The sequence below is a fragment of the Mixophyes fleayi genome, chromosome 10 (genome assembly GCF_038048845.1).
Source record: "Mixophyes fleayi isolate aMixFle1 chromosome 10, aMixFle1.hap1, whole genome shotgun sequence".
Classification (NCBI taxonomy): domain Eukaryota; kingdom Metazoa; phylum Chordata; class Amphibia; order Anura; family Limnodynastidae; genus Mixophyes; species Mixophyes fleayi.
In genome coordinates, this window is record NC_134411.1 from 100,252,949 (window position 1) to 100,273,464 (window position 20,516).

At 41.8% G+C, this 20,516-nt stretch overlaps 1 protein-coding gene across 2 annotated transcripts in view; it reads left to right on the forward strand.

The window, feature by feature from the left end:
• LOC142104560 (thyrotropin-releasing hormone receptor-like) overlaps positions 1 to 20,516 on the forward strand; it is a 53,400-nt gene that overhangs the window by 2,031 nt on the left and 30,853 nt on the right. The window contains exon 1 of one of the 2 annotated variants that reach the window (XM_075189298.1): positions 7,105 to 7,165. The exons of the other annotated variant lie outside the window; for it this stretch is intronic. The gene's annotated coding sequence lies outside the window, so the exon portion shown is untranslated. Of the gene's footprint in view, positions 1 to 7,104; positions 7,166 to 20,516 lie in introns of those variants that run through there. 2 annotated transcript variants of the gene reach the window in all.

Consider the following 20,516-nt stretch of genomic DNA (forward strand, 5'->3'; position numbering starts at 1 on the left):
GCGCACAATATTTACATTAACTGCATACATAAAACCAGGAAAAAAAAACTCGAGAGGAAAACAACAGTATGGACTGAAACAACTATTTCTATCATCCACACTATAAGAAACAAACGAAAGAGAAAGGTCGCACATACTTTACATAGGTGACTAAAGTAAAGTACGGAGCGGTGAGCAGTACAGAACGGAATTGGTGGAAACACTGAAGAAATGTCTGATTGTTTACAAATGATACAATGGAACAATAAAAATTAAAATATCTTATAAGATACACTCACACATCTTTATGGACAAAACAGCAGAAAAGCAGACTATTACAAAAAAAAAAATGTTTTCAGCCAATGAAAACTGCTCTGGTGATGACTCCCACAAATTGCCAGGGCACAGGCTTGTGCAGTATGAATGGGGTCAACCCGGGAAATTCCCGGGTCCGAGGTGCAGTATGAATGGTGTTTCTGAGCTGGGACGCTCCGAGCCCCGGCAAAAACCCGGCTTGAAAAACCCGTGATATTGCCGGGGCGGCAGTATGAAAGCGGTACTTTCCTCATTGGCTCAGGCCCAAAATGTTTTTCCATATGTCCTTTTTAAAAATCCAACACGTATAATGATAAGAGATTCTGAGAATTTTGTAGCAGTGAGTTCTACAGCAACACAAAGGGGAATTTCTGAAACTTTTTGCAATAAGTTTCTTTTGCAATAATGGCGCGAATTAGAACAACCTACCTATATATACAGGGTGTATGTGGGTGCAAAGAGGAATTACTGGAAAATAGGGTGAAGCTTATTGCTTGTTCCAGATGCAAAACAAAAGTGTAATTGCGACTAAGTTAGTGGTCAGATCTGGCGTAGGACAAGGATTTAGTTGGGGCCCATTTATAAAAACCGTCAGAATAGTGTTTATAACTGTAGAGCATTTTTTGCCCATTCATTTTCAACTGTTGTGTTTACTATGTTTGTCTACTCCCAAAAGAATGGCTTTAATTATAAACCAAAGCATCTTCTGTTTCCCTTTTGTAATTAGTACTTCCACCTGCCAGTTATTCAGTCCCTTGATGAGTGTGGGGCCTGGTTAATCCCCGAGGTGTCTGAGTGACTCCTCTCCAGATCTGTGTTGTTATTTGGAGACGGTGCAGAATTGCTAGACATGATTGTTGCTTGCTCTGGTATTGGGAGTAATTGAATTTAATATTGTATGTACTGTGTGTGATTGGATTGTTGACCCGTGCTGTATCGTAACATAGGATATCGAAGAACACAAAGCAACAAAGGATTCTTCCAATGCATTTACATACCTATAAAGGAAAGAGATATTCTATTGAGTGAAGGTAGTCAATAAATAGGTTGACATGGGATGTACAGGAGAACTAAATACTTGTTTGATTTTAATTTGCAGGTAATAGAATTAGAAATAGAATTCCATTTTTTACATGTTATCTGGTATCCGGACTGGATATTCTAGACTGAAATCTATAAGGCTACCTCTAGCCCCCAATGTGGTGTCTGCAGATGGGCCAGCTCCACTAGATGCAGCACAAGCTCCCAATGGCTGAAGCTTCCACAGCTTGTGGGCATTTTTGTCTAACTTGTCTCATCCTGGGCACACATGAAACAGCCATGCCCACAAGCTGAGCAGGAAACATTGTGGCTAAGACAAAACGGAAGCGACTGGGTGGATACTTTTTATTTAATGTGATGTCACTAAATGTTCTGTATAGATCAGTGTTGGCTAACCTGTGACACTCCAGGTGTTGTGAAACTACAAGTCCCAGCATACCCTTCCAGCAATAAGCTGCTATATATTGGCAAAGCATGCTGGGACTTGTAGTTTCACAACACCTGGAGTGTCACAGGTTAGCCAATACTGGTATAGATCCTGGTAAAATTTGTATTTGATGGAAATGTAGCCAATAGATATTACTTTACGACATCTCCATCGTTCCTATTTCAGGACACCAAACTCTACCCAAGATATGTCTCACTGCTATCTGTGTACCACCAGCCCCTTGTGCATCTCTCCCTGTGTACATATCAGCAATATAATGTGTATATATAATGAGTAATATGTGCAGTGAGTGTAAATGAAATTAAATGTTCACGTGAATCATAGCAAAAGCAGAACACTGTGCATTGGTATAAGCAATTTCTCTCACTTCGCCTTCACTTAAGCTGCTGAAATGAATACGTCATTAGTTCAACCACAGAAGAGAGGAATATTTTAGAATTAAAATGTCTTGTCACATAGAGCTTTACTTTGAACTTTCGCCTACACGGCAGCTTCCGGAAGAAGAAAGCAGATGTTGAGCTAGTGCCACCACAAGAGGCATTTTGCAGCGCATAAAAATGGCTGCCACCAGTGAGTACAGGTGAGAGGATACACTTTAAAGTTGGGTGGAAACATCACATTAAACTAGAAAAGGAAAATATTACGAGGTAAATCTTTACATAACAATTATGGTTGATTTTTAACCCAGAGGGAACGCTTCTTCAACAGCGAGTTAAGTGCTGTGATTATAGTACATGAAATTGAATGAATGTGTGAAATAAATAGCGGCAGGACACTTTTCTGTTGCCTGGCGGCTTGAAGAGCCCTTAAGGCGACCCTATTAATGGCTTTCTCTTTGTTTAATCTCCATTTTATCCATACTATATCTGCTCATTTTCCAATTGAACACTCGCACTCAACCTCCCACAGAGAGAGAAATGTTTGGTTTTTTTTATTTTTTTCTTCAAATTCCCGAGTGCCACTTACCTTTCACCCAGCAGTTCACTTAGTCTTTCCTGCTGATCATAAACCCTTCTTATTGTACGACTCAGAATTCTAAATTGCAACTTGTTTCCCAGAGATGGGAAGGGGGGGGGGGGGAGGCAGGGGCTTTATATAATAAAAGATAAACACTTATTAAATGCAAGAGCTCAGTTCTAAATTAGAAAACCCACTTAGTTGGGCTACAGAAATGAATTCCGACTGTGAGTCACCGGAAGGAGCATCAGTGTGGAGGTAATCAGAACATAAAGGCTTTTAATCTGTCATTCCTTTCCGAGTGCACTTGTTGATGCAATAATTTAGACACGACCAGGACCTTCCGTTGCTTGTATAAGCTGACCTGCAAGCTCTGGGGGCGTCTAAAGGTAGCGACGACCCTGCTGTACGGGATTTACATGTCATCTATCTCAATATTTTGACATTGTTGTTTGTCAGAGCATCACTGTCTAATAAATACTTTTTAACAAAACGTCTAGCGCTACTATTACAATAGAAAATGCCTATCAGGATAATAGTGGTCCAAATATATACAGCTTCTTACCTCTCATTGTCCCGATTTAGGCGGACAGTTGTGATCAGAAGACTCCGTCCCACAATCGCGATCCGGACAGCTTTGTCCCGCGAGTGGAATCCCAATGTGAGGTGACTACGCCCCCTCGTGATGTGGTCATGCTCCCTGTTCCGATGGCAGAAACCGAAACGTTGCAGCTACAACTACACGGGAGCATTAGTCAAATTTTTGGTCCACTCGTTCTGGGATTGTATAGCCAACCTCATTAGCAGCACAGCGGCCTAGTGGTTAGCACTTCTGCCTCACAGCACTGGGGTCATGAGTTTGATTCCCGACCATGGCCTTATCTGTGTGGAGTTTGTATGTTCTCCACGTGTTTGCCTGGGTTTCCTCCGGGTGCTCTGGTTTCCTCCCACACTCCAAAAACATACTGGTAGGCTAATTGGCTGCTATCAAAAATTTACCCTAGTCTCTGTCTGTCTGTCTCCCTATCTGTCTGTCTCCCTCTGTGTGAGTGTTTGTCTAGATTAGGGAATTTAGACTGTAAGTTCCAATGGGGCAGGGACTGATGTGAGTGAGTTCTCTGTACAGCGCTGCGGAATTAGTAACGCTATATAAATAAATGATGATGATGATGATTAGCAACATTACCAAAATTCCGATGTCCATGATCTTTCCTCCTTGGCTCCCCGCTGGAAGGACTAGGCAAATGCACTCCATGCAGATCCTTAATGCAGCCAGATGCTTGGTTGCAAAACAATGGAAATCTCGAGATCCCAGCTCCAGACAGCAACTCGATAAAATATGGTATTTGGTGTCCATGGAAAACATTTCTGCATATTTAAATAACAAGACCCACACAGTTTCCAAAATCTGGTGTGACTGGTTTATCTATAATAGCCTCCCCTACCCCTCAGTGACCCTTCTCAAGCCATTTTGGACCTTTTCCTCTAATTTTAGCCATTAGTTTGGTTTTTATTGTTACATAGAACCAATCTCATTCTCCCATAGTAGCCCTGTGGCCGCTGGGGGTCTCTGGTCTCAGTTATTCTTTCCCCAGCCTCCCACCTTAAATACACTATTGCGTATTTCGTTGGTGTTTGTTCTGTTTGTACTTCACTCTCACCATTGCCAGTTATCTGCAAGCATTGCTCTTTCCTTGAATTGTAAACTTGGTCTGTGCTTGCTTGGTAACTTCAGATCGCCTACTATGTACAATGTCTCTTTTTATGGTCACTGGTGACTGTATTGTGTTTTTGAAAATATAAATACATTTCTTAAAAACATTGTTAAAAAATGACTGGTTCTCTCTGGTTACACTGCCACACAGGTGAAGGAGGTATGTTCAATATAGATCTGGAGGTCAAGTGGTTTATTAGAAAATGTACCAAGATTGCACTTGCATATAGGTGGTGACAAGAGAACAATGGGATATATTCAGACTGTTCTGCACCAGCATAAAGTTCAGGTAGTCTGGATACACTTTCGTTCGAGCTACGTGTTTGAAAGGTCAGTCCTCCTTAATCGGTGTGACCTTTGCAAATCCTCTGGATTTATATTGAAGAACACCTCTGTGATATGACACATTGTTTATTTTATATCAAAGCTCCTGTCGGAAATTCCCTGGAGGCAAAGGATGCTGGGAGCAGGAGAACAGGAGTAAGGATTCGGATAGCAGGGAGCGGTGTAGGGATCAGTGAGCAGGGTCACAGATGTAGCTGGGAATGTCCATAGCCAGAGCGAAGGTTAGAAAGGTCCGGGGACAGTGCGAGGGGTCGGGGAGATGGGAAGATAATCAGAGATAGCAGAGGTCATACACAGACAGGGCTGCAGTCAGAGACTGTATGGCACCGTGCTTCATGAACAATCTCACCTTTCACAAACACCTTGTTTTTCTGGCGGTTTATCAAACAGCAGCTTAGTAAATCTGGACGTTTGTATTTTGATCATGTTAAAAATCGGGACAGTGATTTGTAAAGTGGGGCTTTGTTAAACTGCGGTTTTCAACCCTTTAATTGGCGGTTTGGCCTTTAGTAAATCCAGCGGTTTCAAAGCCGAAAACTGGTGGTTTCATCAAACCACCCTTTAGATCATCTATCCATTACTGACCGTAATACATTAATCAATGTCCAGCAATGTATATGACATTTGTACTCATCATCGCTAATATTACAAGGACATAGATTTATAGATCACTGTTTAATAAATCATACACGCCAACTTTCAAAACTTCTCCCTCTGGAGATGCCGGGGGGGAGAAGTCATGTGACAGGGGGTAGGACGAGGCTTGGTGACGTCACCATAGCCCCGCCCCAACTGTAAAATGCCGAAATTCACGGCATTGAATAGCGGGGGCACGGCTTAATGACGCAATTAAGTCCCCGCCATTCAATGCCGTGAATTTCCGCGAATCCGGGAGGTTTGCCTACTCTTCCGAAATTCGGGAGCCTCCCGGGAAATTCCGGGAGAGTAGGCAAGTATGTAATAAAAGCAATCTGTGCGATTGAATTTTTAGCAAGAAACAATGTAATTATGAATCTTAAAGGCATTTATATATTTTTTTCAGGACTTGTGGTCTTATTAACTAATTTTGAAAGATTTCTTCTAATTGAAAGCTCTGTGCAAAATACAAATTGACTTCCCGCCACTAGAGGGCAGCCCAGGCAAGCAACTGTTTTATGTATCCTACAATTATGTTTTTCTTACCATTTTTTACAGTCCCATATAAGACATTAAAGTTGCACCAATGTAAAATATTTTACTAAGCTGCCTCTCCTCCTAACAGTAGTGCCCGGGCTGTTACATATATCCGTTCTTCGGCAGCTCTGCTGGTTCTGTAATACAGAGCCGACAGATCACTTTAGCTAACCAACTTTAAATGGAGGCAGAGGTGGGTGTGAGTGGGAGGACCAATCACAAGGCTAGGGAGAAGCGTAGCTTCTTGTTTCACTAGGTGGTAATGACGCTTCAACACCTACTTACCGGGTAATTCAACATTTGATATACAGTCACTTTCTTTAACATGGTATTAAATAGTGCCAACTTTTTATCTTGTACTTGTTGTAATTTTGCATTTTCAAGATTTACCTGTCTGACGTCCCTAAAGCTTACTCATGGATAAACAGCAGCATTAGAGAAATGGAGATCACAGAGTCTAATAAAGAGATTACCATGTCGCTGGCTGTAGTTACAAGCTGCTGACCATCTGCTGCCCTCCCTGATTATTTCCCCCTAAGCTGGTACCTGTGATGGGCAATGACCCTCTATTTACAATGATTGATGCTGCCCACCCGCAGGGCTTGTATCTAGAAATACTTAATATTCTGAAAGGTTTGAACTAACAGCAGGGAAGATCTGTATGTAAATCGATTGAACAAGCAGTTACAAGAGCAGCCAGGATTAGAGGTGTCTGGTATCTAGCTCAAGAAACACTGTTACACTTTGATTTATAGCACTGTACAGCTATATGAAGGTTACCTGTAACACCCAAAGTATTCTTTAAGACACATAGGCAAAACATTTATTTTTATATATTAGGAAAATCTCTAAAATAGACTTGAATTAGTCTGCAGACTGCCCCTTAACATAACGTATAAAAAACCATCACAAACTGATCTTCCCACTTATTTTACTGCTAAAGTAATCTCCATATTTAAAATTCAGATAACCTGGAAAATAAGTGAGAAAATCTGAAGCATTTAATACTCAGTGGAACTTATACCTCCCAAAATGAACAGTATAATTGACCTTTAGTAAATCTATTTAGCAGGGGGCTATGGGATTGATTCTGTCCCAAAAGGGTAGCTGTGTGGAGTTTTTGTGTACACCCCGTGTTTGTGTGAGCTTCATCGGGGTGCTCTGGTTTACTACCATGGTCCAATGACATACTGGTAGGTTAATTGGCTTCTCGCTAAATGTTCCTAGTATTTGCATGTGACTATGGTTTGCTGACCATGGGCTTATCTGTGTGGAGGCTCTATGTTCTCTCAGTGTTTGTGTGGGTTTCCTTCTAGTGCTCCAGTTTCCTCCCACACTCAAAAAACATACTAGTAGGTTAAGTGGCTGCTACTAAATTGACCCTAGTCTCTCTCTCTCTCTCTCGCGCTCTCTCTCTCTCTCTCTCATTTTAGAGTGCAAGCTCCAATAGGGCAGGGACTGATGTGAGTGAGTTCTCTGTACAGTGCTGCAGAATTAGTGGCGCTATATAAATTGCTGCTGCTTATTGTAAACTCCATTGGAGCAAGGTCTGATTTGCCCCCAAAAAAATGTTTCATTGTACAGCGCTACAGAATCTGTCGGCACCATAGAAATAAAGAACATTCATTGTATCATACCACTTTTCCAAACATTAGCTCAGGGCTATCTAATAATGTGCAGCTGGTGATATAAATTTCCCTTTAAGCCTTCAAGGGGTTCCTTAATGCTATATCCTAATATATTATTTCACCTCCGTAAAATTCCATGGAAAATGTGTATTTAGCCTAACTGGAAGGTTTGACGCTCATGCATAAAGTTATAGGTACTTTTTATTAGAATCCAAAAGGCAAGTTCCCAAATTGTAATTTTCCAAGGTCACACCTTAAAAACCCATCTTGAGGCCGGGGGGGGGGGGAGGGCAGCCTATTAGGAATATATTAAAAAAAATGCAGGTAGCCCTGTGACCCAGACCAAGGTCGGGGTACTATGGGACCGGCAGATGCCCCCACAGCCCAGCCAGCCCCTGGCACTCGCCCACTTTGCACAATGTCAGGACGGAGAGGTAAAATTGCAGAGGGATTTGATTGTACGCTTTGCGCAGACATTAATGTTGCTAAGAGACCAGGCAGGGAGACAAGCGTAACAGCTGTATGTTGTGTAGAGATGTGTATTGTGGGTGGGAGTGTAACATCACACAGTGGTTTAGGAGAAAGAGGTGTCTTGATGGGAAGAGTTTTCAGTAAGCGGCTGATTCATTCTGACTATTGCAGAAGAGGAAAATGTTTTGTTACAAAGTAACAACTCTGCAGCAGACTGCTCATAGTATAAGTGTAAAGGACACAGTTATACAAGTGTTACACGCTTGCCCAAACACGTTACAATGTACATATTGATCCTTTATCCATGTTAGGAGCGGTGAGGGTTCAGACTTTCACACGGCGTTTATAGCTTCGTCTGTCACCTGGTGTAGTACATAGATTTATTGTTCCATTGTATTACAGCACTTAATAGCCTTGTACTTGCCCTCGTTGGTCTTTTATTGTAGAGTATTTTCTTTACTTCATACACTAACTGCTCCAGCTCTTCAAATAAAACATTAAAAGGGGTTTATCCACCTTCTAGTTACTTTCATTTATTGGCTTGTGTGTGTCTTCCTGCTACTTGTACTAGTTATATTGCTTTATCTTTGTACTTTTATAAAGAGATTTCTAGCAATATATTTATATCATGACCAGGAGAATTAGTGATTTGTGTTATCCTTGGATACGACACAGCTCCTCTGTGCTTTCTGAATCGGATTTGATTACAAATGTGTCGGAGCTCAGAAAAGCGAAAATAAACAAATTACCCGATGATATAAAGACATGTCTAAAAGGAGAGAAGGAAGCTAGAAAGCAGAAACAGTGTACTTAGTACAAGTTGCAAGAAGACGTGTACAAGTCAGTAAATTAAAGTCGTCTGAATTGTGAGACCTCTTTTAATAAGATGTCACAGGATTTTACGGAATAAATTGAGCTATAGGACCCTCAGGGGGACACTCTATTAGAGGGTGAGTGGAAAGATCAGGGGTTATGTTATATTATCTTATTGAAAGAGTAGTAGTTGCTTGGAAAAAATACCCAGCAGAGGTAGTGGGAAAAATAACAGTCGGAATTGAAGCTTGGAAAATCCACATGTCTGGGGGCTATTTACGAAAGGATGAAAAGCCTGGTAGTCAGCAAAAGGAGAATCTTACAATTTGACCAATCATCATTTATTTATAGAGCGCCACTGATTCCGCAGCATTGTACAGAGAACTCACTCACATCAGTCCCTGCCCCATTGGAGCTTACAGTCTAAATTCCCTAATATACACACATAGGCAGAAACACAGACTAGGCTCAATTTTGATAGCAGTCAATTAACCTACCAGTATGTTTTTGGAATGTGGTAGGAAACCAGAGCACCCGGAGAAAACCCACGCAAACACGGGGAGAACATTCAAACTCCACACAGATAAGGCCATGGTCGGGAATTGAACTCAAGACCCCAGCCCTGTGAGGCAGAAGTGCTAACCACTAGGCCACCATGATGGTTTCCATACAGTGTCATTTCCAAAACGTTTGCAAAGTCACAAATGTAAAAACAATGATTTTCTGGGGAGGGTTCAAAGGAGACAGTGGGAGTGCACCTTACTATACACCTACATACATAAAGAAGCATTTGCCAACCATAGCAAACTGCCAGAGGGGAGGTCAAATGTCCAGTGCGGGGGGGGGGGGGGGGGAGTGGCACAGTGACTTGTGTCATTGGCACAATCACATAATTACACCACAAAGGTGGGGCCAAAATTATGCAAATCACTACATGGAGGCCCCCGTCCTGCACACTTAACTGGACAGAAATGGAAGTACGGCCAGCTCCAATTGGAGTCCAAAAGGGCTCCCCAAAATTCATGAGTCTCCTAGACATTGCGGGAGAGTAGTCTAATATGAGGGAGAATTATTATCTAATACACAGCAGTGAGCAGTAGGAAAAGTGAATTATTTATTATTCTTTTTATATAGCGCCTTCATATAACGCTGCTCTGTAAAGACAATATTTGATGGTCTGCATCACAGACAGACTAGGGTTAATTTTGTCAGCAGCCAATTAAATTACTGTGTATGTTTTTTGGCGGTGGTAGGAAACCCCCACAAACAAGGGGAGAACTAACAAACTCCACACAAATAGGACCCTGGTCTGAAGCTAACTCTTGACCCCAGTGGTGTGAGGCCACAATGCTAACCACCGTGCATCCATAGTAAATTAAACATTTTAAGTGCAAAAATATCACTTTCCTAATGCATGTTGTTTTTAGATACTAAGGGCTAGATTTACTAAACTGTGGGTTTGAAAAAGTGGAGATGTTGCCTATAGCAACCAATCAGATTCTAGCTGTCATTTATTTAGTACATTCTACAAAATGACAGCTAGAATCTGATTGGTTGCCATAGGCAACATCTCCACTTTTTCAAACCCGCAATTTAGTAAATATAGCCCTAAGGGTAGAACTACCTGGGAGCTACATTCTATAATTACTTTGTTTGCACTGTACTGAACAGCGCCCTCACAATAGACTGTCAGCTTCTCATTTTCCACACTACAGCATCTTCAATTTACTAAGGAAGAACAAAAGAGATTTTGTTGTTGTTGTCAAAATAAGCAATATTTCCTTTTACAGCCAGTCATGATTAAGTACATGGAGTTTCCGCAGCACTAATCAGGGCACAGTGTGTCTCACTGCCAGCATTACGGAGCTGTATAATTAACTTGCAGCATCCTCCTATTGACATCAACAATCACTTGTCTGTTAGAGCTGCGGATGATTCTGTGTCGCTGGGAATCTGCAGCTTTAAAGAGAAAATGTTTATCATTTAATGCTTGGGTTATCAAGATTATACATAGACTGAGGAGGAGACGGGCGCCATTTAATAATTTATTACATTTGTAAAAAATAGATTTGTCTCAAGACATCCTATATATACAACAGTGCTAACCTCTGACTTGTATACGTACAAAGGTAAATTGACTTGTGCAATTCCTTGTCTTTAAAACCAAATCTAAGTTATTATTTTTTTCCTCAAGATTCATTTAATGGACGCTCCTTCTCCCAAACTTTTCAGTTGCTGTAGAACTACAAGTCTGAGCATTCCCTGCCATCCCGTAAATCTACTAAACTAAGAAGCAGGATCTCACAGGCCGGCGATGTTGGGTAGTGGACGAGATAAATTAGGATGCAGGTCACTCGCTCCCAATGTAAAGAGAACTCGTATCACACTCACCATTTATATATTTTACATGTGGCAATTATTTGAGTGACAAAACTTTTCTGACTATTCTGAGTCCAAAGTGAATTTCCCATAAGACCTGTCAGCGATGATGTTGTGACATCATCTCATACAACTGTATAGTGGGCAACATATGGAAAAGTGAAAACGTTATTCATCTGCCTCAATGTAAACATTGCGTCAGATGTGGTTTTATTTAGAATTCGATTCACACATTATTATATCAGTTTCATTTTAGAAAGTTTTATAAAAAGAACATAACGTAGAAGATGAGTAATGCTGGACACAGTTTCTGACAGTTAGAGAAATATTATACTGAGACTTCATTCATGTAAAAATAGACCTATCACCGTACCCCCCAATTGTCCCGATTAAGGCAGGACGGTCCCCATTTGAGGGCTCTGTCCCACCATCTCAATCCACAGCTTTGTCCCATCTGTGGGAATTTGGGAGGTATCATCTGTTCACTGCTGCTCTTACACCTGCCACAGGTGTGCAGGGCAATGCAATGAGGGGGTGTTTGGAGGGGAGGAGAGTACTGGGCAGCCTAGTCACGCCCCCAGGGGTGCAGCCACACCCCAATGGTGTCATGGCCACGCCTCCAATGTATTGTGGTCACACACCCCTTGCGGAATGAAGAAGAGGCAATTTTGGGAGGTATCTATCACCAACACGCAGTATAGGCAGCCAGTTTGTGTGCTAAACCAATATTCATAATAAAAAAAACAGCTTATTGGCTCACTAGGGACCAGTGACATCTGAGGCATGAGGCACATGTATAACTCCCAAGATTCCGGGCGGTAAGAGGTGAGGGCATAAATTAGCCATGCCTTCAATTCAACAAGCTACGCCCCAGATTCACACAGAAATGTACACATTTTAATGAGACTGCCCCTAAAAATCTGTAACCGTTTTAGCCCCCCAAAATCTGGGGGAGGTAAACTATCCAGTAAACATCAGGACTATTGTAGGAGTTGTGACTGGTTCCTGGTGAAATCCTAGGCTCCATTCTCATGTACATGGTTTCATTCTGCAATAAGGCTGCTTCCACTCTGAGAGCTGGCAGTGGAAGCAGGTTAAACCAAGGTGTGGTACGTGGAATGTCAGGGTGTCTCTCAGTATAGAAAGTATAGCAATCTATTAGAATATCTACTGGCACTGCTAAACTACATATATCAGTAATGCTTGACTGGTCTATGATAAGGGATGTGGATGGACATATAATGAAATATGGCATCATGCAGTGAACAACTGATAAATTTTAGAATTAACCAGAGATCTTATCACTTAGAATAGACATGTGGATCACTAATTTGGACAGATCCAGCGGAGTGACCAGATCACACGTGGGTCATGTCAGATGACCAGACTTATGGACATGGATTGACTGGATTTTCTTTAGTTGTGACAATCATTTTGGGTCCATAGATGCAGCGATTTGCTGATGTTACGTGGTATTGCTGTGTATGTAAACTGTATGAGGCATGGTGGCCCAGTGGTCAGCATTGCTGCATAGAATAAAGCACATGACTTTGATTCTGACCAGGGCCCGATCTTTGAGGAGTTTGTATGTTCTCCCCGTGTTTGCGTGAGTTTCCTCCGTGTGCACTGGTTTAGTTTAATTGGTTGCTGACAAAATTGACCCATGTGTTTTAAGGAATTTACATTGTAAGCTCCATTGGGGTAGTCAGAGGTGTTTGACTACATATCCTCTGTACAACGCTGCATAATATGATTGGCACAATATAAATTAACAATATTCTGTTCATTCTCTAATACATTATATCAAAGTAGATTTTGGGGGTTCAGTATCTCTTTCATTTGGTGGAAGACATTGTTTCACGCACGTGAATGCCCCAATATTTTGTATCTGCTCTTATCACCGAGGAATAGAGTCTTAGGGGTATATTTAAGAAATAACGGTAGTGCACTATCGTGCACTTACCGTGTAAATTAGTCCACGATGTCTCCTACTCAAATTTATTAAAGGTGCATCGCAGCAGATATCATGGATATCTGCTGCTTTGCACTCCTTATCGTTTTTGCGAGCAGTCACCATACAACAGTATTGTGACTGCTCTGTCCGCAATCTAAGAAGTCCCGAAAAAAACTTTTTTTTCGAGCACTTGTTGTGTTAATGTACGCCGGCTTCATTATCAGAATTGAAGAAATCCAATGCTGTCATCTCTGCTCCGAAGAGCAGAGCTGGACAGCGCATGTGTGGAGGGATCACATGATCCCTCCCTGTCACTCAGCGCTCTCTCTCTGCAATAATAGTTGCAGAGACAGAGAGGGGATCTGTGTGCGCATGTGCAGTTTTTGGAACTGGACATGTGCAATTGAAGAATAAAAAAGAAGGAGGAGAAGACCCGGAGACAGCGCTTCCGAAGAGGGGGGTAAGTATGATTTTTTACATCACAGAAACAGCAGTTTTTTTCGGAACTGCTGTTTCTGTGCAGGGTTGTACATAAATGTGAGAAATAGTTCAATCCTTATCATTGCGATAAGGATTGAAAACTACTTTTCACTTTATGTGAATATTGATAAATGCGCCCCATAGTTTTTAAAGACTGCTCTTGAACTATCACTTTAAGTTCTCTGATCTCACTCAGAGGAGAACTTGGATAATCTAACTATCTCTTGAGTTTGCCACGGAGCGGAATAGAATACAATAGGCAACAACGATGCACTAATGTCAAGACAGCCTGACATCCTGATGTGCGCTGTTTTTATAAAGCAAACACTGACATCCAGATATGATTATTTAAAATTAATTATACGCTTTCATTTCAAGAACAAAGGTTCTCCAATTTGTACAAAATTTAATTCATTCCTCTGTTCTTCAGCTGTCGTTCACGTCTCATATCGGTAGGCGAGAATCTAACAGAAAGCAAAGATGTGAAATTCACAATAGTTCATTAACATTAAATTACTTTTCTGAGACTCAGCAGTAATCGTCTTCATTAAATATTGACCTTTACAAGCTTAGCAGTATGTAACATGAAACGTTTACATATAAGAGATTATTTTTCTTCAATCAGCATAAAAATATAGTCATTGTATATACTGTCACTTTATATTTATGTTTACATATTTATATTTATAGCATACTTTGCTGGGAGGCAGCGTAGATAGCTTATAAGAGTAAATAACATGACATTTCTCCATAGATAGGAATAGCACTGACAACACCATACACAGTGATTGTAACAGTTGTGTAATTCCTTCTGTCTGAAAAGTCTGTCAGTCCTTTAAATGTTGTTTTGTGTATTTGTGAATGATACAAACGGATGTTTCATAAAGAAATACATTTACAGTATTTTTTCCCATTAAAAGACTATTGTTAGTGAGGTTCACACGTCACATTGTACAAAGATGTTGTGCAGCATTTGAGAAGTCTCTATAAATCTAGGACACTTTAGTATCATCAACAGGGCTGCCAAGAAGAATTCAGGGCCCGGGTACAACAAATTCATGGGGCCCCCCTCATATTCAAGTAAGACCCAAAATTTTTTTGCGCCACCTTACGGCGGCGCAAAAAAATTTAGGTGTATGGTCATACATTCAGGGGCGTGGCAAATGTGCCATTGGGGCGTGGCTAACATCAAAACCACTAGGCTCTCAATTCGCCGGAGCGTCACATATGTTCAAGCACTCCTGACTTTCAGGACATCTACCACCACAGTGTAGTATACAAACAATGCAGTGTGTACACAAACAGTTCAGTCTTGGCCTACACCTTACATTGGGCACAACATTCACCAAAAATTGGTATTGTCCCTACTAGAATCACAACATTTCACACACTGTGCTGCTCTCTCCTACCTGTTCTTCTCACTTTCTCCACCTGTGGCTGCTGGTTTCTTTAGTTGTGGCTTGTCCGGATCCAGGAATGTTGAAGGACCTATTTTGAAAAAAAAATGGCTACATTTAAAAAATTACAGCCAGCCCCGGCCTTAAATCAATAGCACTCACGATTAATAATTAGGCCTTCCTCCAGCCCCAACATTAAAATAATAGTATTCACATTTAATAAATAAACCTATTTCACTTCCTGCAAACAGCCCCAGCAATACCTATTTCCCGCAACCATCACTGCCATTAAATAATTCATAGTCACATTTAATAAATAGACCTCATTCTCCCTAAACTCACCCCAAGATTCAATAGCCCCCAAACCACCCCATCTTAAATTAATAGTCCCTACTATTAAATTGCCTCACCATCACCCTACAAACAAAATAGCGCCCATTAATTAGCCGCCACCTACCTCACACACACTACATTGCAACAAGCCCCCTGTGCCATCACACACATTACTGTGCCCCTTCATCACAACTACACTGTACCCCCTTATGCTCACACTGCGACCTCCATGCTGCTTTTCCCCCTTCTTTTTTACTTTGTGCCTCTCTCCCACTTTTTTTATTCCTCTGTTCCTCTCTCCCACTTTTTTTCCTCCTCTGTTCCTCTCTCCCACTTTTTTTTCCTCCTCTGTTCCTCTCTCCCACTTTTTTTCCCTCCTCTGTTCCTCTCTCCCCAATTTTTTTTTTATTCCCCTGTGGCTCTCTCCTTTTTTTCCTCCTCTGTTCCTCTCTCCCACTTTTTTTTTATTCCCCTGTGGCTCTCTCCTTTTTTTCCTCCTCTGTTCCTCTCTCCCACTTTTTTTTCCTCCTCTGTTCCTCTCTCCCACTTTTTTTTCCTCCTCTGTTCCTCTCTCCCACTTTTTTTCCCTCCTCTGTTCCTCTCTCCCCAATTTTTTTTTATTCCTCTGTGGCTCTCTCCTTTTTTTTCCTCCTCTGTTCCTCTCTCCCACTTTTTTTCCCTCCTCTGTTCCTCTCTCCCTAATTTTTTTTTCATTCCCCTGTGGCTCTCTCCTTTTTTTCCTCCTCTGTTCCTCTCTCCCACTTTTTTTTTATTCCCCTGTGGCTCTCTCCTTTTTTTCCTCCTCTGTTCCTCTCTCCCACTTTTTTTTTATTACTCTGTGGCTCTCTCCTTTTTTTCCTCCTCTGTTCCTCTCTCCCACTTTTTTTTTTATTACTCTGTGGCTCTCTCCTTTTTTTCCTCCTCTGTTTCTCTGTCCCCTTTCTTTATAGTACTGTCCCTCCCTGTTTTCCTCCCCTTGCCTCTCCGTTTCTTTACTTACCTTTTGTCAACTTCTTTCTTTTCTTTTCTGCTCTTCTGTCTCCTCTTCTGTCTTCTTTCTTCATGCTGGCTGCGGCGCTCCTCACTGACTGACAGGCGTGACTTGATGACGTCACGCCCGGCAGTCAGTGTGAATGGAGGAGAGGAGGGACACGGCGCCGCGCGATCACGTGAGTATTTTTTTTTTTTATTATTTATTTTTTCTTACAGCTCCCAAGAAACCCAAGACCCCCCCCTGCCCCCCCCCCCCCCCCCCGCGAAAAAAAAAAAAAAAAGTAAAAAAAAAAATACCGCAAGAGAGAAAAATAAAATAAGAAAATAAATAAATTTTATTAGCAGCGAGGGCCCGGCCCGGGCCCCCTGGCATGGCCGGGCCCGGGTAAACTGTACCCGCTCCCCCCCCCTCTCGGCGGCCCTGATCATCAATGAGTGTTGCATACCTGTCAGTCTGACTTCATTCTGCTTCAGCTTTTCTCAGTTATTTTCCAGTTGTAATATGTAGATTGAGTTTTATCCATATTTCTAGCAAAATTAAATTAACCCAGGTTATTGTGATTTGGAAATGCAGAAACAGAATGTTTTTATTTTATCAGGGTGACTAAAATGTTGCAGAATACGGTGTCTCAGTTAGTGCAATTGCACATGGGTTGGACTATTTGTAATTTCCCCACCTCAACATCGGCAATGATCCACATGCACAATACCGCTACCTCGGAGGTACAATACCGCTACCTCAGAGACACAATACCGCTACCTCTGAGAAATATTACTGCTAACTGCAAGGTACAATACTACTACCTCGGAGTTACAACTCCGAAGTACAATACCGCTACCTCCGAAGTACTATACTGCTAACTACAAGGTACAATACTACTACCCCTGAAGCACAATACCGCTACCTCTGAAGCACAACACCGCTACCTCCGAAGTACTATACTGCTAACTACAAGGTACAATACCACTACCATCGAAGTACTATACTGCTAACTCCAAGGTACAATACCACTACCTCCGAAGTACTATACTGCTAACTCCAAGGTACAATACTGCTACCTCCGAAGTACAATACCGCTAACTCCAAGGTACAATACCACTACCTCCGAAGTACTATACTGCTAACTCCAAGGTACAATACCGCTACCTCCGAAGTACAATACCGCTACCTCCGAAGTACTATACTGCTAACTCCAAGGTACAATACCACTACCTCCGAAGTACAATACCGCTAACTCCAAGGTACAATACCACTACCTCCGAAGTACTATACTGCTAACTCCAAGGTACAATACCGCTACCTCCGAAGTACAATACCGCTAACTCCAAGGTACAATACCACTACCTCCGAAGTACTATACTGCTAACTCCAAGGTACAATACCGCTACCTCCGAAGTACAATACCGCTACCTCCGAAGTACTATACTGCTAACTCCAAGGTACAATACCACTACCTCCGAAGTACTATACTGCTAACTACAAGGTACAATACTACTACCCCTGAAGCACAATACCGCTACCTCTGAAGCACAATACCGCTACCTCCGAAGTACAATACCGCTAACTCCAAGGTACAATACCGCTACCTCCGAAGTACAATACCGCTACCTCCGAAGTACTATACTGCTAACTACAAGGTACAATACTACTACCCCTGAAGCACAATACCGCTACCTCTGAAGCACAATACCGCTACCTCCGAAGTACAATACCGCTAACTCCAAGGTACAATACCGCTACCTCTGAAGCACAATACCGCTACCTCCGAAGTACAATACCGCTAACTCCAAGGTACAATACCGCTACCTCTGAAGCACAATACCGCTACCTCCGAAGTACAATACCGCTAACTCCAAGGTACAATACCACTACCTCGGAGTTACAATACCGCTACCTCCGAAGTACAATACTGCTAACTCCAAGGTACAATACCGCTACCTCTGAAGCACAACACCGCTACCTCCGAAGTACAATACCGCTACCTCCGAAGTACTATACTGCTAACTCCAAGGTACAATACTACTACCCCTGAAGCACAATACCGCTACCTCTGAAGCACAATACCGCTCCTCTGAAGCACAATACCGCTACCTCCGAGGTACAATACCGCTACCTCCGAAGTACAATACCGCTAACTCCAAGGTACAATACTACTACCCCTGAAGCACAATACCGCTACCTCTGAAGCACAATACCGCTCCTCTGAAGCACAATACCGCTACCTCCGAGGTACAATACCGCTACCTCCGAAGTACAATACCGCTAACTCCAAGGTACAATACTACTACCCCTGAAGCACAATACCGCTACCTCCGAGGTACAATACCGCTACCTCTGAAGCACAATACCCCACCTCCGAGGCACAATACCGCTACCTCTGAAGCACAATACCCCACCTCCGAGGCACAATACCGCTACCTCTGAGGTACAATACTACTACCTCTGAAGCACAATACCGCTACCTCCGAGGTACAATACCGCTACCTCTGAAGCACAATACCGCTACCTCTGAGGTACAATTTCAGTTTTCACACACATATTGTGATCTTGTGTTACTGATTTTGGAGCACAGATGATTGCAACAGAGACAATAGATTGTAAGCTCTGGGTGAAACTTGTATTACTGTCTAGATCCCCATTGTAGGATGCTGCATGGATCTCAGACCTAAAATAGCTGATAACAGAAGACAAATGCTTGCACTCTGCTGTATAATAAGGGCACATATGTAATCTTGTTAAGATATGACATTGCTATGAAAAGTTTAATATATACACATGTGAATGTTGTAAGACTTTTTTGTCAGATTTTATAAAATTGTATTCTAAATTTAGTGGCCCTTTAAGTAGTCTCCTTTGGAGACGGTTGTACTTACACCGTCCCTTAGACTTAGTGCTATCGCATCTCATTTTTATGGCAAGTATTCGTTATTCCCAAAGTTCCCGTGAAGGATTTATCAAACCGCATTTCCAAACACATTTCCTCAGTCATCTTATAGACTGAAGTGTCCCCAAAGCTCTGAGTAGTGTTTCAGTGAAGCTGCCAATTACAGCTCAGTCCCCCACACACCTAACCCCTCTCCAGGTCAGTCAGCCGGGTGGTATATAAGTATCTCTGTACACAGCAGGTTCATTAAACTCCCGTCTCTGAGACTGTCATTGATTTAACCTTTCACATTTAAAAAAACTCATTTATGAATCATACAGATGGCCAAAGAAAGCCGTTCCTGAGCGTGTTTTAGTGTGTCAATGGCCTGTTCAGCCCGCAGATTTTCTCACATTATTAAGCTGTCAGCTGCAGTGAACAGGAAATATAATATCTTCCTTCTATACGTCTACTGAAATGTATGGTGTGTTCCCATGCGCCTTTCTTCAAGGATCAATATGTTCATTTTCAACAATGTCAAAGTAATTCCTTTCTAGTAAATCTAAAAACTTGGAGTGCGTCCTTTGTACATTTCCCTGTTCTACACGTTAATTAACCTCTCTGGAGATCTGTAAAGCATTGTCTTGTTTAAACCGCAAATTGACAGATCATTATTATATGTGAGTCATGGGAATCCTTGTGTAAACAGCTGTGTATGAATCTGTATCAGCCTCTGACTTCACTAGTTAGCAGAGATAATGATGTTGCCATGTTAGTACATATCTCATCCACAACAGAGAGTGAAAAAAATAACTTAATTTCGCATTTATCTATACATTTACTTTTATCATTATAACCGGTCCCATATTTCATTCTTTACTCCCTGCTTCAGATTGACCTCAGGCAGAACATGTTACATTGCTCAAAAGAGATCTGGGGGTAAATGTATCAAGCTGCGAGTTTCTGGCAAGTTTGAAAAGTGGAGATGTCGCCTATAGCAACCAATCAGATTCTAGTTATCAATTATTTAGTGCATTCTATAAAATGACAGCTAGAATCTGATTGGTTGGTATTGGCAACATCTCCACTTTCCAAACCCACAGGAAACTTGCAGCTTGATAAATTTACCACCTAGACTTTTATTTTAAGGTTGGGGGGGCAATTTAGCATATCCAGCCCTCCGTAATATTTGTTATAAATAGAAATAAGATGCCAGATCTCTGATACTAATC